This window comes from Acinonyx jubatus, chromosome D1, assembly GCF_027475565.1.
Source record: "Acinonyx jubatus isolate Ajub_Pintada_27869175 chromosome D1, VMU_Ajub_asm_v1.0, whole genome shotgun sequence".
NCBI lineage: Eukaryota > Metazoa > Chordata > Mammalia > Carnivora > Felidae > Acinonyx > Acinonyx jubatus.
In genome coordinates, this window is record NC_069390.1 from 65,937,634 (window position 1) to 65,956,840 (window position 19,207).

At 39.5% G+C, this 19,207-nt stretch overlaps 1 protein-coding gene and 1 pseudogene across 7 annotated transcripts in view; both read right to left on the bottom strand.

Moving 5' to 3' along the window:
• DLG2 (discs large MAGUK scaffold protein 2) overlaps positions 1-19,207 on the bottom strand; it is a 2,057,646-nt gene that overhangs the window by 996,138 nt on the left and 1,042,301 nt on the right. The window lies entirely within an intron of this gene.
• LOC128311706 (40S ribosomal protein SA-like) overlaps positions 11,762-19,207 on the bottom strand; it is a 120,355-nt pseudogene continuing 112,909 nt past the window's right edge.

Here is a 19,207-nt window from a genome sequence, read left to right on the forward strand (position 1 = left end):
GACAGGTGTGAGGTGCTATATCATTGTAGTTTTGATTTGTATTTCCCTGATGATGAGTGATGTTGAGCATCTTTTCATGTGTCTGTTAGCCATCTGGATATCTTCTTTGGAAAAATGTCTATTCATGTTTCCTGTCCATTTCTTAACTGAGTTGTATGTGTTTTGGATGTTGAGTTTGATAAGTTCTTTATAAATTTTGGATATGTTGTTTGCAAGTATCTTCTCACATTCTGTAGGCTCTCTTTTAGTTTTGTTGGTTGTTTCCTTTTCTGTGCAGAAGCTTTTTATCTTGATGAAGTCCTGACAGGTCATGTTTGTTTTTGTTTCCTTTGCCTCTGGTGATGTGTCTAGTAAGAAGTTGCTGTGGTCAAAGTCAAAGAGGTTGCTCCCTGTGTTTTCCTCTATGATTTTGATGGTTTCCTGTCTCACATTTAGGTCTTTCATCCATTTTAAATTTATTTTTGTGTATGTTTTAAGAAAGTGGTCCAGTTTCATTCTTCTGCCTGTTGCTGTCCAGTTTTCCCAACACCATTTCCTGAAGAGACTTTATTCCACTAGATATTCATTCTTTTCTGCTTTGTTAGAGATGAGTTGAGCATACAGTTGTGGGTCATTTTCTGGGTTTTATTTTCTGCTCCATTGATCTATGTGTCTGTTTTTGTACCAATACCATATTGTCTTGATGACTACAGCTTTGTAATATAGCTTGAAATCCAGAATCCTGATGCCTCTAGTTTTGTTTTTCTTTTTCAAGATTGCTTTGGCTGTTCAGTGTCTCTTGTGGTTCCACACAAAATTTAGGATTGTTTGATCTGGCTCTGTTAAGAATTCTTGTGGTATTTTGATAGGAATTATATTAAATGTGTAGATTGCATTGGGTAGGATAGACATTTTAACAATATTTCTTCTTCTAATCCATGAGCATGGGATGTTTTTCCATTTCTTTGTATCCTCTTCAATAACTTTCATAAGTTGTCTATAGTTTCCAGAGTACAGGTCTTTTAACTTTTTAGTATCATTCCTAGATATCTTACTATTTTTGGTACAGATCCCATCCTTTAAAGTATACACTTTAGTGAACTATTTGGACAAATTACTATCAAGACACAGATAATAAACTTAGTTGAACTCCCATGATGTCACAAAGAATTTATTTTAAATTAATTATTTTCATAAATTTAAGACCCATTTTAAAGACTGATAAGATCTTAAATTAGGCTGTGAAACCAATCATGATTCTCAAAAAGTTATTCATTTTAAAATTAGTAAAAGTTATTCATTTTAAAATTCATTGATCCTTTAGGCCTCAACTTTGACATTATCTTTTCTGGAAAGCTTTTGTGAACTGCAAATGTGAGATTTTGTGTGTGTTCCCATAGCTCCCTATACTCTACCAATCACAGTTTTTATCATGCTGTATGTCTTCTATTTGTGTGTGTGTGTGTGTGTGTGTGTGTGTGTGTGTACACTGAACTCAAAGAGTCTCTGAGGACTTGGATATTTGAGTATTGCTTATCCTTATATCTCTAGTCCATAGCCAAGCACCTGGCATATGCTCAATAAGTATTTGCTGAATATAGTTATGAAGGACAAAGAAATGGATGAAATGGGTATAAGTTTCTTAAGCTACAAAGTTAGTTTGGCTGCTAGATGGAAGCTCTTTCATTGAAAAACATTATGAATTCAAGTTTAAGCAAAAAAAAAAAAACAAATGCATCATTCACTTGACACAATCTTAAAGGACATCAGATTCTTAAGTATTCTATATCTATTTCATCATCATTCCCTTTGGTAATACATGATAAGAATATAAGCTGAATAAGAAACAGTTCTTGACCTTGAGAAAATCATAAATTATTAAGTGAGTTACGTACATGTGCAGCTAAGTAACATAGTCATAATGACAAGCATAAGCTGAGTTCTGTGGAAACAGAAATGGATCATCACTAACTCTAAGGCTTCCCAGTTTGAAACAGGATCCAGAATGATGACACAGGTAAGAGCTATTCTCAGCAAAGGCAACAACATGTATAAAGGATATAAGTGACAAAAGAGGATGATGTTTTGAGGGAACAGTGAAATCCTGAAATGGATTATGGCAGATGTTATTGCACCCCCTCAAATTCATGGAAGTCCCTTTTACAAATTAAGGCTCACATCTGCATACTCCTCAGAATAATCACTCTTGGGTGACTGAAGCATCCTTACTTAGATGTGCCTGGGAGTTATAGTGGAATCCCCAACCTCCACACCTCAAAGTGAAATAAACCCTATGGTGCCAAGTATACTCTAAAGCACCTGATGGGATCCATCTGAAGCTTGATTCTACATCTGGTGAGCCTGAAGTACTATTTGGATGGAACTTGGGATGTGAGGTAGAGTGTGGCAAGAAACAAGGCTGAAAGCCTGACTGCTATGTGCTGTAGACAATAGGGAACAATCCAGAGACCTAAACAATGCTTTTTCTGGTGCCAGCCACATATTCTCTTTCCTTTTTAAATTTATTTTCTTCTAGTGTTTCATGCAAGAGATGACTGAACAAGAGATTACTGAACAAGATCTGGTGAGAAGTGCCATATTTAACTCAAAAGCAAGGGTCCAAAGGAAGCACCCTGATATGGCATAGTAGAATCTTCTCAGATTCAACTTTGGCTAGAGCATAAATAATTTTTTGCTTTGTATTACTAAGACCAATACCAGTATTAAAACAAATGCTAATGTTAAGAGAAATACTAATCCTAACACTAATGCCAATATTAAAACCAACAATAATGGAAGTTTTAGCTAACATGCCAGTAACTATGCTACGTTTTACATACATCTTCACATCTGAGAGATAGGTGTTACTATTCTCCTCATCTGAGGCTTGGATAGTTAGGCATTTTTTCCATGATTACATATCTGGAGAGTGGCAAACTAGGATTCAAATACATGTTAGTCTGCTTTTGACCTAGGGAACATAAATATTCTTCTCAAGTTTTTCTTCAAATCTCTTAAGAGACCCACTTTCTCTTCAGGAAATCTAATTTTTAGGTAATCTTCAAGAGTCATCTAACAAGGGAGATTAAACAACTGTGCAAAAGTCACATCCTGATTTCAGAATCATCCCTAATGATCTGGGAAATTCTGAGTTATTTCTCATTCCAAGGCTTTTTTATTAGTTACTGATGTCATTCTGGGCACCTTCAAGGTTTCTGTATTGCCTGTAAAAGGACAGCCATTTAAAGAGGGCCTCCGTTTTGAAATCTGTGCCTTCTTTTTCCTTTCCTCAGCTTGGTCCATTGGAGGGGACTCTGGAGCAAAAGTACTTTTGTAAATAACATATTTTCTTTCCAAGCTCTAAGGGGAGTGAGGCAGAAGAAGAGATCAAGACAGGGAAGACATTTGCTCTTCATGTCTTACCTCATTTTGTCCCTGACTTCTGGAATGCTATCCTCTTTCCCCTTCTGAAGCTTAAACCCTGACTCATGTACTGCTTCACCAGGCAAGCTTTTTCAGGTTCTTGATGATCATATGGAGTGTCATCTCCTCTTGGAAGGTTTCACTGACTGCGAAGGTTGAAAAGATATGCTCCCATAGGGTTCTGCACAGATTTCTGTCATCAAATAACAACTTTATACTACAAAGACCTATCTATGTACCTATCATTCCTACTAGCCCCTGAGTGTCTCTTGAGCACAGATGGAGTCATATCACCTCTGAAACTATAGTGCCCCACTGGTGGCAATGCATACTAAGAGACCAGTAAATGACTTTCAATGAACTAAACCTAAATTATCTGAACAATACTGTAATGTGCTGATCAAAAAGCCCTCCTAGCTGAACCTGAATGCAATCATGCTCACATTTCTTCAACCACGGAGCCCCTCATGTGGATGCACAAAGGCTAGGAAGTCTGACCACATTCTGCTCATGCCCGTGTAAGTTCGAACCACCCTGAGTTACCCAGAATTCAAAGGCAGGAGCCTACAGCACGTGATCCATCCCTGGAGGCTCTCCTGCACAGGTTGGAAGGTGGCATTACACTGGCACACTATGTGTTAGCAGAGGGAGAAGTCACAAATTTTTCAAGGTCTCATAAATAAAAATCTGGGTCAGTCTCTGTTTCTGCATAAGAAGTGCTTTGCTTCCCCCTTGAAGCAGGAGTTGGCACTGTTCTGATGAGAGAGAGAATCAGATCAAACTCAGAGAGCCAGAACATATGTGTGTGCTCTTGAACAGTTAGTGAACACTATCCATTACCACTTTTCTACGTGTGTTATACAGAGTATCCCATTTAAGACTTGTAGTAACAGGGCATCTGGGGGTCAGTGTGGGTTGAGCGTCTGACTTCGGCTCAGGTCATGATCTCACCATTCATGAGTTCGAGCTCTGCAGCAGCTTGCTGCTTTCTGTGAAGAGCCTGCTTCAGATCCTCTGCCCCCCTCTCTCTCTACCTCTCCCCTGCTTGTGCTCTCTCTCAAAAATAAATAAAACATTAAAAAAATACTTATAGCAACATTATGAAAAAGTACAAAATTAAGCAATGATTGTAGTTTCTTACACAAAGTCTGATGCTTAGGAGATACTCAAAATCTGTTAGTTCTACCACTTCTGTTAACAATATCAACAAACAACAGGGTGTCTGGGTGGCTCAGTCGGTTAAATGTCCAACTCTTGATTTCTGCTCAGGTCATGATCTCACTGTTCCTGGGTTGGAGCCTCACATCTGGCTCTATGCTGACGGTGTGGAGCCTGCTTGGAATTCTCTCTCTCTCTCTTTGCCCTGCGCTCATTTTCTCTCTCTCAAAAATAAATAAATCAACTTAAAAATATAGCATTCTCTGTATTATCTCCTTCTCTGTGATCTAATTTCTTAGATGGTAGGAATCTCTGATATCTATGTCTGTTTCCCACAGAACAGTCAAGCCAGAACACCAACCACATAGTATGTGTCCACTAGACTTGGCTGACTAAATGCCACTGCTGGAAGGAAGACTCTTAGTTTTAGAAATGTACTTTGGCAGGGAAAAAAACACCTATTTGAGGAGAAGCATTTAGTAAGTAAGAAAAGTAAGTAAATAATGAATTTATAAAGAGCACTGATTCCTAAGAAAAAAGTGAATGAAGCTCAGAAATAGAGAAAACCCTGGTGAAGAAAGTGGTCTTAATTAAGGAACACAATGGAAATAAAGGGTCTTCACTTCCCTTCAAGACTCTAAGTTTGAATCCTGTAACAGTGCATGCTCATCCAGGCCCAGCTAGTTACCATCTGATTTTGAGGGAAATATTTGGTTTAAACACTTTGATATTTCTTTTTAGGAATTTTATTTATTGGAAACTTGTGCAGTATGTATCCAGCTTTCTCTCTTTCCAGAACTTTCCTTTTTTCATGATTGCTTATCTGTGACCTGTGACCCACCTCCATTTACCATGCTTACTTCATCCTCTCTGCACCTCACTGTCTCCCTCTCTAGAGGGAAAATATGAATAAAAAGAAAGAAAGAGAGAGAAGATAGAAAAAATGTTAATGTAGTGATCAGATTGGTAATTACATTCATTTCTTTAATTTCAAATAAGTTCTCTGAATGATATTTTTGCTACAGGAAGTTTCTCTTCCCCCTTTGCATCCTTTCTAGCACTATCCTAGTCCATTTGTCTAGAATCACATGTATGTGATAAATCTGGGGTGGGAGGGGGTCATTAGATAGGAGGACAACAAGAGAAAGAAGCACAAGACCAACCAGCCATGATTTTCACGTCTACTTCCAGAAGGAGGTGTCCTGGTTTCTTTTGTCTTTCCATACCACACCAATCTGCCTCACCCGATTTCAGGGTACCCTTGTACTGATTTTTCATAAATCACATTTTGATTTTACATTTAATTTCTACAATCATTTGCTTAATGTTTGCCTCCTCTATTGGACTGAAACCTCCATGGAGTCAGGTCACTGCTGACCTTCAGCACCTGCTACCTAGAAAGTCTCAATCAACATTCACTGAATAGATAGTCTGTGGCCAAATCTCTCTTCAAAATCCATTACTCACAGAGCTAATAAAACTGGGTTGGAGCTCACTGATTGCTGATTGCACCCAGATCTTCCCCAAATGAAGTTAACCTTCAAAAAACCAAAACAAAACCAAACAAAAACCAATGACCCACAATCAGCAATACAGCTGGCCCAAAGGACACTTGAAAGAGGAATGTTTGGAGGCCTGGCGCAGGATGTAAGTAACACGACAGATCTGAGAGATGAAAAGCTCTCCCAGGTGCTCCATTTGAATTTTTTCAAACAAAACTCAGAAATGAAAGGAAATACATTTCCACTTTTTGCCACAAAGAACAGGACAAGCCAGGATGTTAATTAAATTACAAATCAGCTGTCTGCTTGCAGCTGACAGAGCTTTGTGTTCTCCCAAGCAACGTCAGATATTTTAAACCCTCTGTAATTACCTACAATGGAGGAACTGCCAAGAAGTTCCTTTCATGAATATTTAACGGATCTTAAGATCCTTTTTAAAGAACTGATGGTTTAAATAATCATGAGGGAACTTATTCTAGCTCAGTGCTGCCCTCCATCTGTTAACTGAAGATGCTGGAGATACAGCTTGATAGGAAATGCAAGCCATCTTTCCTAAAATTCTGAGTTAAGCTGGAGACCTAGAGAAGGCCAGGCTCACCCAAGAGAGGTAACTGTATGATTGGACAGCGCTTAAGCTCTCTGAGAAAGTCAGAATGGGGCCAGAGATCTATGATCTGGGAAAATAATGGATTTGTGGAATTGTAAAGTGAATTTGTATAAGATGTCACACATTGAGATTGCTACTTGTAATTTACAAAAGTACATTCAGAAACATTATCCCAAATAATTTTCAAGGATTGGAAAATAAGGGGCGCCTGCGTGGCTCAGTTGGTTGAGCGCCTCACTTCGGCTCAGCTCATAATTCCTCTGGGTTCGAGCCCTGCCTCAGGCTCTGTGCTGACAGCTTGGAGCCTGGAGCCTGCTTCAGATTCTGTGTCTCCCCCTCTCTCTTTCCTTGCCTCTCTCCAACTCGCGCGCTCTCTCTCTCCCTCTCTCAAAAATAAAATAAACATTAAAAAAATTTAAAAAATTGGGAAACAACGGTATTATCACTCTGATTACCAAATGAGAAAACAGGATCAGAAAGTCTCCAAAGCAAAATACATGGTGAAGCAGGTTTCAAATCAAGCTAGCCATCTGACTCCAAAAGGCAGCCCAATATGGTGAAATGTGCATGAATTCTGGCATTAGAAACATAAGTTCAAATCTCACTTATGCCACTTGCTAGATGGGGGACATTTGTCAAATTGCTGGATTGACTGAAGCTATAAACTAGGAATTATAGTATACTATACAGAAAAATATGAACATTGAATAAGACACTGTATTCCTGGCACATGGTAGCTACTTGCCCAATATTAATGCTCTCCTTTCTGGAACTGTCAAGTCCTTTGCTCTTTGCAGGTCTAGGTCATCAAAAAAAAAGTGGTCCCTAAGACTATCAGTGCTGTCAGCAAAATGGAAACAAATGTGAATGATCATTTATAGCTAAATATGTCTGTCATCTTTCCCTTCCATAGGCCATCATATTAGAATAACTTTCCAAAACATCAACTGTAGAATAGTAGCTAGGTGTGCAGGTTCTGGAGAGACTGCCTGGATCAATACCCAGTTCCATCATGCACTACATGACCTTGGGCAACTTATCAAACTCTGTGAGACTTGATATTCACATCTATGAAATGAGACTATTACTTACCTCACAGAATTTTTGAGAAGGCCAAGTGAGGCAATGCATTAAATGTACTTAGTAGAGAGGCTGTGACCTAGTAAGTGGTCACCTAATATCACCTATGACTATTTTACGGTAACAGGTTTTTTTTTTAACTTATAAAAATTTTTAAGGATTATATCCCCAAATGTGTTTCACCTGGTTATTGCGCAGCCTTCAAACTTAACTCATACATGATTTCTTCCCAGATGCTTTCCCTGGACATCCATGTTTAGCCAAGTGTCCTTTATCTGTGCTCTCATGACTGACACACTGAGAATCTCTTTTTTTTCTTCTTCTTCTTGTTTTTTTTAAACATGTATGTACCTTTTTTCTCATGAGAACATAAAGACTTCTTTTTAAATTTTTTTTAATATTTGTTTTTTGAGAGAGACAGAGCATGAGTGGGGGAGGAGCAGAGAAAAAGGGAGACACAAAATCTGAAGCAGGTTCCAGGTTCCAAGCTGTCAGCACAGAGTGCTGGGGCTCAAACTCATGAACCATGAGATCATGATCTGAGCCAAAGTCGGACACTTAACCAACTGAGCCACCCAGGTGCCCCAACATGAAGACTTCTTGGTCCATTATTGTACCACCAGCAGCAAACATTCCACCAATAAATGTTTCTGAACTGAACTATAGCTGGTGGGGATCTAAGTTCCTTGGACTCTTGGGTAATCTACACACCTAGCACATCCTAGAAGTAGCATGTGCTCAAGAAACCTGTTGGGATTCTATAGGATATCTGGTTACTGAAAAGTACCATATAAGATTTTCAATAATGAAGTGAAAAACTGGTCCATGTGTAGTACAGGTTATGAAGTAGCGTTATTTTGGGGAGAATCATTAAAATTTGGGGTGTGAGGCACCTGGGAAGGAGTGTTAGTTAGCTGATGGCTTTCTCAAGTAAGGATTGAGAGGAGGGCAAACTGTGACGTGTAACAAGGGAACTAAATGAGTTCCCTTCTTTCCCCTACTTGGCCAGTACTGAGTAGAGCAGCACGTAAGTAAGGCCATCCCAAGTTATCTTACTGAAGGCTCTCTTAGCCCCCAGACAGCAGCTGGACACACAGACATGTGTACTAACCTTGATAAGCACAATAAAATATGTTAATGTGTGTGCAAGGCAGGTAAGAAGTCTAGAAGAATACACACTGTATTGACAGTGGTGCCTCTGGGTGATTATGAATTTCCTGTTTTGAATTATGAATTATTTTGAGAATAAAAATAATTAACAAAATAGAACACGTTAAGACATGAGCAAGTATTTGCTTTGTTTTAATGAAGAAAGTTCAGTGGGCTGTAAGCTTTGTGTTGAGGGAAGCTTCCCCTGCCCTAGAAAAGGTTTCTCCTAGTTTAGCTGAGTTAACTTTGAGAGCCGGTTGAAGGATGCAGGGTGATTGCCAGCTGTCAGGTGAAGGAGGGGGAGCTAGGGAGGAATTTGCTACAGAAGAAGAGAGTTGGAAGTCAAATTGCTTTGTTACCAAGAAATCACAGCAATGATTTAGGAACAATCTCGACAATTAGTTTGTCCATTTGAAGCACAAATTCAAATACAGTCTGAGTAAATCTGCAGGGATAATTGCCACTGGATTCAAGAGAGGACAGTAAGAACTTATGGGCAGTCACTGTCTGATTCAATCTGCCAGCTGGGCAACTGCTCCAACTTCTCTGAGTGTCATTACAGCTGAAGGCTAGAAGCGTGTTCTCAGTGTGCCTGGTGCCAGGAAAAGATGAAATGTTTATTTCATCAGGATGCCTAGTCAAGTGAGGCAAATTCCCTGCACCTTACTGTCCTGAGTTTAAATTCTGCTCCCACCACTAATCAACAACACGACTTCAGGCAAGTACAGAAGCTCTCTGAAACTCAGATTCCTCATTTGCGAAACTGGGCTAATAATACTTATAACAGTGTTGCTATGAGAAATTGATGAGAAAATATGCGTAAAGGCCTTGGCAGCAGGCCCGACTACTGATTGATGCTTAAGAAATCTGAGTCTCTTCCTATTCTTGGGTCAGTGTTAAACACTCATCTTTCGAAGTGTTGTCAGAAGAGCCACCACACACACACGCATGCATACATAGATTCAACTCAGCCTTACCCCTATTGCAGGCAGCCAGCTTCCTACATGCTACATATAAGCATCATAGCATCATATATAGATCAGTGCAAACTCTCCAAAGGATGCACACTGAGTTGCAAAGGTCTTGCCTCTACTGCTCTAATATTCAGTTTCTCTTCCATATGTGAGGCCATCTTACCCTCTTTATCCATGCTTCCTCCTGAGCCAAGGTTGCTGGTCTCTTCTGCCTCTGATTACCATCACTGTCCAGCAGGAAGGGAGAAACAGTCACAGACGCAAGTGCTAATGACACTAAAATATAGCTCTTTGTCTGAATTCTCTCTCTTTTTTTTTTCCTCTCAATATGCTTCATTTACCCAGCAGCAAACAGCTGTTGTCTCCATGGGAGGATGTCAGGTGGCCCAAGTGGGCAACCACTCCAAATTATCTCTGGGGTGGTACAAATGGGCTTGGAATCATCTAGCTGTTCTTATCTAGCTGCCTTTGTCCCAGAGCCCCTCATGATGAGCCAGCCTCAGTGACTCTGGAACATGGAACAGGTGAAGGATCGAGACAGAAGTTATGGCTCTGATCTCATTATCAGTAAGTTCGAATCAAAGAGGATTATTTGGCAACCAGATACTGTCATAAAAATATCATTATTTCCTCAGATAAAGTCACTTCATAATACATGCTTGATTATAGTTGTTTAATCTCCAGATAATATAATTTTCTCCTGGGAAGCCATTTTTATACTTAATTTAGGTATTTGAATATGCAATTGAACACACACAATTATAGAATGCTATTGCGTGCTTACTAAACCTTAAGATGTAAGCCCCAAATCAAGAAAAGCTAGAAAGTTTTCTCATTTTCTTGTCCTGGTACCCTGCTGGGAACTCATAGTGTCATCTTTCAGATGAATGGATGCCTATGATGTAGCATACATAAGTATCTATGCTTCATAAGTATTCATTTATTTAATCCTTACAGCAAACTTATGAATTAGTTACTGTTTTATTTACCTCATTTTATACATAAGAAATTAGAGAAAAATTAAATAAACTGGTGATACAACTAGTGAAGAAGCTAGGATTCATACCTCACTATCCTCATAACCCTTACCTTAATCCTTCACGATAGTGTCTCTCAGATATTATGCATTTCTTATTCTCTGAATCAGGTATTTATACTGAGAATGGTAGATACTCTGGCTCTTTGGCTTAAAAGTCATGTTCTGCAGGGTGCCTGGGTGGCTCAGTCAGTTGAGTATTCAACCCTTGATTTTGGCTCAGGTCATGCTCCCAGGGTTGTGGAATCAAGCCCTGCCTTGGACTCTGCACTAAGCGTGGAGCCTGCCTCAGATTCTCTCTCTCCCTCTGCTCCTCTCTCCCAATCATGATCTATTTCTCTTAAAAAATAAAATATAAGTCAGGGTCTGCAAGTTTCCCTTTATCCTTTGTGGGCCATAGAATACAACTGGAAGTATAAAAGGAAATAGCCTAATAATGCTATTGCCATTTGCCTGGTCATCCACACACAACACACACAGAAGATGATCCTCCAGCATCTTTCTCTTCTCATGACTTCCAGAGTAAGATCAACCTAATCCAATTAACAGAACATGACACCTAACATCAGAGTCAAAGCCAAAATGACTTCACATTAGACTGCAAGTTCTTTGATGAAGGCAGTGATCCAATAATTGTAGTCATCTCAGTACCCCTATGGCAAGTCTCAGGGATTTACTACATTTTGCCAAATGAATGAGTCTAATGTAAGTTAAATGGATTCTGCTTCAGCAAGGACTCTTGTTCTTTCCATCTCCATTGCCCTTTCCCCATCAGGCCCTTGTTTCCTCTCCCCAGAATGTTACACTTTCCTCTTATTTCCCTTTCCAACTACATTCTTGACTCTCCCCACCTCAACACAGCAACCTTCCTTTCCCTCCTCTCCATTTCCCCCCACCCCACCAAATTAGCATTCCATTTGAATTATTTGTAATTCAGAGTAAGAGTAATATATAACCACTGGGACTTTGTACTTGCTACTTTCCAGATATCTTTGCCATCTCTTCCTTCAGGGCTCAGTTAAGATGATACCTTCTCCCAGAAGCCTCTTTGATTGATCCACTTCCCCTGACACCTGTGTCCAACCCGACTAGGGTCAGGACTGATAGCAACCTGTGCACACACAGAGTACTTTTTATTTTATAATTTTTGCCTGTTTGTTTGACGGTTCACCTTTATAGATTCAATAAATAAGACTAAATCTTATTGACTGCTGTAATACCTACGTAGGTGCTGAATAAACATTTGTTAAATAAGCGATAGCCACCTAGTAACTAGTTTTGTTTTTATTTTTCAACTTTTAGAAACTTTACTTTCTGTCAACCTCATTTCCCTTTTGTTTGCCTCTGCAGAAGAGCAGCTTTAGACCACTCAGTGGTTGCTCCTACTGATTCAGTGGCCTGAGCAATGAGGGCCTCAGACCAGTCTTCACTGGCAGACTGAGCATTCCAGTCTTCAGTAGGGAAATGCTGAATAGGCACAGAGGGCAGCTGCAAGCCTTCAGACCAGTCTGCAACTTCAGGTTAAATAGCAGCGAACTAAAGTAGTCCATTTACCCTCAAATTCCTCCTCAGTCACAGCCTTTTCAGCAGCAGCCTGCTCTTCCTTTTCAATCTCTTCAGGGTCTCCATAGAAGCAGAGATCAAGCATGACCTCCCATGGAAAACGGTGCCACACATGTGGAGAACTTCCTGGGCCAGACTCCACCACATCAGACCCACTGAGTGAGCCCCCTTGTTGTTGCAAGGGATAGAAATGTCTACACAGCACAGAAGAGAGTCTGTGTTACACAGAGCGATGGTAAGCAGGTTAACACAAGATGCCTCTGTGAGAGGCTGGTGGTCAGTCCTGGGGTCAGTAACCACCAGAAGTCTCAGCAACCAGAAGGCTTCCTGGATCCAGTTAGGGAAGGTTCCAGGAGAGAAGTGGCTAGCAATAAAAGTGGCTCTGGGGGCGCCTGGGTGGCTCAGTCGGTTAAGCGGCCGACTTCGGCTCAGGTCATTATCTCGCGGTCCGTGAGTTCGAGCCCCGCGTCGGGCTCTGTGCTGACAGCTCAGAGCCTGGAGCCTGTTTCAGATTCTGTGTCTCCCTCTCTCTGACCCTCCCCCGTTCGTGCTCTGTCTCTCTCTGTCTCAAAAATAAATAAACGTTAAAAAAAATTAAAAAAAGAAAGAGTGGCTCTGGTAGCAGCAGCAAACTTCAGCATAGCTCGCTGGCCAATATTCCTCAATGATATGACAATGACATCAGCTAGGTTCTGAATGGCGACAATGGCTGCAGCTGCCACATCAGCAGCTTCTCCAGGTTCTCTTCCAGATTTATGATGTAGATACTATCACTTTTCCTTTTGTAGCTGTACTGCTCCACTCGGAAGTCAAGGTTGGTGCCATCTAAATCAGTTCCTGATACAAGGAATTTGAGGACATCCTCCTCTTTCATTTGCAGGACATCAAAAGGGTCCAGGCATTGTGGAACTTTTCCTTTAAGTTATGATGTGAACGCAAAACAACACCATATGGACCCCTTCCTGGGTAGCGTGGAAAGGTGGTAACTACTTTTCTTATCTGCATTCTCTCCACAAGTCAAGTCATTCAACCAATCACCCCTGGGCACAACTTCATATCACTCATGCTTTGAAGTCCTTTTCTGTGCTCTGGAACAAAACATGGACATTTTGTCATAGTATTCACGCCACTCATAATCTCTCTCTACATTCCTCTGACTGTACTTCTTTACCCATTTGCATTCCACTAAAATTAGCCAAACAACTTTTTTTTTCTGAAGTCTCACTCATCTTTCTCACTTTCCTGTTTGTGCTCTTGCTTCTGCCTTATGATGATGCTCCTTGAATTATTGGGTGGGAAATATCGTTCTCTTTGTTTGAGATTCTGTTCAAATGTCCACTTTTCTGGTCTCCCCTGATCTTTCCCAAACAGATATAACCTCTATTTATCTTCATTTTACACTTCTCTCATAATGAAGCCATCCATCAGTGAGTTTGTAGCTTTTCTATCCCTCTGTCCTTTTGTTAAGCACTTATAGTGAGTTACTGAGGCACTGTAATAGACACTGAAAATATTTAGAAAGATGAACCACAGTCCCAGCTTCCATGAACTCCCTTTTCAGTAACTGAGAATAACAAATTTAATCAATCTAGGATGTCATTGATGAGACACATTTGATTTTAGAGATGCTAAATATTAAAAAGTGCATCTTAGAGTTGATGAAATGCCACATTAAAGTATAGTATACATAGGTTCCCATGGAGGTACATTTAATCTGGCTTTGGGGGTATAAGGGGATAGTTTCCTGGAGAATAGGACACCTGTGATTTATCTTACAAAATGAGAAAGCATTAGGCAAAGAAACAGCAAGGGTATTGGCAAAGGAACAGCAGGTTCAAAGTCAGAGAGGAGTGATAACAGAGCAGAACATCTGAAGATATTAAAATGCTTGAAGGCAGGTTCTTACATTGTTTCCTCCAGAGGACTTCATACAGAGAAGAGCCTTAAACAGTTGTCTTAGACAGAAATTAAGTTTATTCTGAGCCACAGAAATATTACCAAAAGGAGATCACCATTTATGTGCTACAGTGTAACTAAGCTTGTCACCTCCCCTTAAAATTTGCAACATGCAACTAACATTTCAAGGAATTTTGCAGAATAAGTTGCCTGAGATGTTCAATTCAAAATCTGAAATATAACTGATAAATTTATCATCCATGACAACAGGGTCTGAAAGATGAGACTTCTGTATAGTTTGGACTTTCATAAACTGGTAGACTTGGCAAGGTTAACAGAGGTCAGCTGGTGTACATTCTCTATTCATGGTAAAACAAAACAAAACAAAACAAAACAACTTAGCTCTTAAAGCTATGGGCAACTTCTGGCCTCACTTTGTATGTGTCTTGGCCCATTCCATTCTTAGCTACATTTCCATTTTTGTGTGTGTTTTCTTCTTCTTTCTTGTAAAGGTTTCATCAAGATGTGAAAAATTAAAAATCCAGGGAAGCTTCTTAAGCATGCCATTCTTTAGCCTAAAATAGCTACCCCTTCCTTAATTTGGATAAGACTTGTTCAGTCTTGAGCAAAGAATAATCTGTAGGTTTATTAGGGGCACTAGCTTCTTGGATTCAATAATAAACAAGACAGACAATATTCCTTCTCTTATGGAGCTTTCCTTCTAGTAGAAGTGACTGACAAAACAAAATTAACAAATAAACAAAACAATTCCAGATTGTTAAGGAAATGAGAAAGTATTCCAAGAGAGCACAAAGGAGAAACCTTATTCGGTAGAGGAGGTCAGTGGACACTTTGTAAAATGATGATGTATGAGCTGAATCCTGAAGAATGACAGAATTCCCACATAAAGAGTTGGGTGGGCTACATTCCAAATGAAAAGGAAGAACAACCATGAAAGCGTCTGAACTGGGCAAGAACTTAGTGGGCTGTAGGACTGACAGAGCTTTCTGAAGAAAGGCAAGTGTAGTGAAATATGAAGCAGAAAAGGTAAAGTAGGGCAGACCACACAGGACCATATAGCCCTCAGAAACTATTTAGGCTCCCAACCTGAGAAAATTAGAGTTCTGATAGAGGATTTCAAGAGGAAAGAGACATGATCTGATTTATATTTAAAAAGCCTACTCTTACACTGTTGGTGGGATTTTAAAATGGTGTAACCACTGTGGAAAAATGGTAGTTTCCTCAAAAAATTAAACACATAACTACCATATGGTCCAGCAATCTCACTTCTGGGCAGATAGCCAAAAGAATTGAAAGCAGGGTCTGGCAGAAAGATTTGCATCTCCAAATTCACAGCAGCATTATGCACAATAGACAAGAGGTGGGAGCAACCCAAATGCCCATGGACAGATGAATGTATGAACACAATGTGAAATGTACATGCAATAGAATAGCACTCAGCCTTAAAAGGAAGGAAATTCTGACACAGGCAAACACGGATGAACTCTGAGGACATTATGCTAAGTGAAATAAGTCAGTCACAACAAGGCAAATTCTGTATGATTTCACTTACATGAAGTATCTAGAATGGCCAATTTCATAAAAACAGAAAGCAGAATGCTGATTCACAGGGACTTCATTACAAAGAAAGTTTCTAATTTGCAAGATGAAAAAGTTATGGAGAGCTGCAACACAACAATGTGAATATATTTAACACCACTGAACTGTACATTTAAAACCTGGTTAAGGGGTGCCTGGGTGGCTCAGGTTGTTTAGCATCCAACCTCGGCTCAGGTCATGATCTCACAGTTTGTGGGTTCAAGCCCCTCACTGGGCTCCGTGCTGACTGTGCAGAACCTGCTTGGGCCTCTCTCTTTTTCCCTCTCTCTCTCTGCCCCTCTCCGATTTGTGCTTTCTCTGTCTCTCAAAATAAACTTAAAAAGTAAAATAAATAAGTAAATAAATGGTAAAGATGGAAAATTTTATATTACATGTTTTTTTAAAAAATTATTATTACCATAAAACTTACACTGGCATCCTATGAAGAATGGATGAGAGCAGTGAGAGGACAAAGGAGAAAGGCCATTTGGGATGCTCTCAGGGGACTCATTCTGGTACCTGGAACAGGCATGTCACAGAGTCTGCAGTGAGCTCTGCCTCCTCACGCTCTACTGTGAGGAAACATCCAAGGCCCACAGACTCCAAGTTCTTACTTGCTTAAGCACAAAAACATTCCAAATGTTCGTGTATATTATTCCTTCAAACTTCCAACATCCTTCCTCAGAAAAGATAAGAAACAACAACAAAAAATGAACTTTAAAATAGTTGGTGATGAAATCCCCTCTCACCTGGGCTCATCTTTTGCCTGGAAGGAAAGAGGAAGAGGTCCAGGTAGCAGGTGGACTTTATGCAATTGTACGTAATTCGCCTTGAGGATTAGTAACTCTGTGTCACTCTCCCCTCAAAAATGGCCTTCTGATCGCTTTTAATAAACATGAGCATTGACCAAAAATCAGGTTAGAAATTTTTCTTCCTAATTTTTTCTGTTTTGGATCTTAGCACTAGCCCTCAATGTTTAAAATACATGAGGACAGAAGAGTCCAAACTCCCTAACTTATACTGAGAGGACCTCTACATTCTTAGAAGATAATTATTTTGTATTTTGACAAAAATTACATTTAAAATTCGCTGTGAAGCCATTCATGCATACACAAAAATTTATATCAGCTAAACAAGCTACAAAGAATAATATAACAGACTCCCTATAATTATCACCCAGCTTAAGAAGTTGAATATTATCAATATAGTAGAAACCCCAGGTGCCCATCACTACTCATTTCTATCTCCCTCTCTACGGAGGAAACTGTTGAATTTCCTGTTCATGATTCCTTGCTTTTTTCAATGGTCTCACTAACTATCTAGACATGTATCTGGGAGAGTTTTATGTGTCAACTTCAGTAAGCTACAGTATCCATTATTTGTTTCTCTGAAGGAATTTTCTAACAATGGTTATCATCTGCAGGTTTCTCAGATGACACCTCATTTGTGGACTGCTGCTTCAGCCCCTGCCTGAGAGTGTCCAGCCTGCTGGTCTTCCCTCTGGACTTAAGACTTGCCAGTCCCCACAATCACATAAGACGATTTCTTAAAATATATATACCACGTATATTGGTTCTATTTCTCTGGCAGGACATTGAATTGACTGACATAGTATCCCTAAAAAGTGTGTGGTTTTGGAACTCTACATAAGCTGTTTCATATTGTGGCTCTCTTTCTGCAATTTTGTGAAATTCATTCATGGTGACGTGTGCAGGTAGAGTTCATTTCTTTTTAATTTTGTAGAGTACTACATTGTATGGTACACCACAACGTACCATTTTCTTACCAAAGAACATTCATTATATTTTTATTGTTTTCCTTTCTGGAATAACAAAACTATAACAATAATGCTACAGAATTCTTATATATGTTTCTTGGCTCACATATGTATAAATCTCATTACGCATGTGCCTAGGAGTGGAATTTCTGGATCATATAAACATCTTCAATTTTGCCAGATAACCAAATTGTTCCAAAATGGTTGTATCTATCATCAGAAATATACTAATTTATATCCGACCAGTAATAGAAAAGAGCTATGATTATTCCATGTTCTTGGCAAAACTTGGCATTATCAAGGAAAATAATTGTATATAGGTAGATATATATTTGGAAATTGAATCAACATGGCTTACATATACATTATACAAGAGATGAAAGAGGGGTGCCTGACTGGCTCAGTGGGTTAAGCATCCAACTTTGGGTCAGGTCATGATCTCACAGTTCATGGGTTCAAGCCCCACATCAGGCTGGGCTGTGTGCTGACAGCTCAGAGCCTGAAGCCTGCTTCAGATTCTGTCTCCCTCTCTCTCTGCCCCTCCCTGACTCGTGCTTGCTCTCTTTCTTTCAAATATAATAAACATTTCAAAAAAAATTTTTAAAGAGATGACAGAGAAAGGAGTCAAGGTTCATTTTCTGATTATTATTTTTGCAATAATTAATATTCATTCTAAGTGTCATTTTTATCCACTTCTTTTTTATCTCAAATACATGGAATAGAGTTGAACAAATACTTTGTTTTACTAACTGATTTGGGTTTGTCTGTTTCTCAGATAAAACATCCTTCATGTGCAGAATCTACCTTCAGCCACAAGGTGGCAAGCTAAGCATCCTCAAATTTAAAGCTCAACGCCTAGGTCTGAGTGTGATTGTTCTTAGAAAGTTTATAAAGCAAGGATTTATACCCTAGTAGATTCTTTATGGATATAATATTCATGCTTCTTACATATTGTAATATATTAATATTTACCCACTTCTCCCTTCTGTAAAGGAGTAATCAAAAGTCCCTGTTCTTTTTTATTTATTTTAAATAAAACTCAGAACCTGTCACTGCTCCAGGAGCATTCTTATTTGGCTCCCTTTAATCACAGAGGACATTTAAGACTCTTTTGCCTGACATACAAGACCTCCTAGAAACTATCTTGAATCTGCATTTCTAGTTTCATTTCGTCTTATTTCATTTGCACTCCACACACACACACACACACTCTCTCTCTCTCTCTCTCTCTCTCTCTCTCTCTCTCTCTCATTCTCTGCACATTCCAGCTCTCAAGGTCTTATTCAGCCACACCAAATTTCTCCCACATCTGTGTATTAGGCTGTTCAGATTTCCATGATATGGTGAGGGCTGCTGACTTTGAATGTTCTCCCATTTCTTTTCTACCTATTCAATTGAAACGCAAATTTGAGTCCCAGTTGCAATACCACCCTACTGAAGATGTCGGGTTTTCTCCAGCTGTTA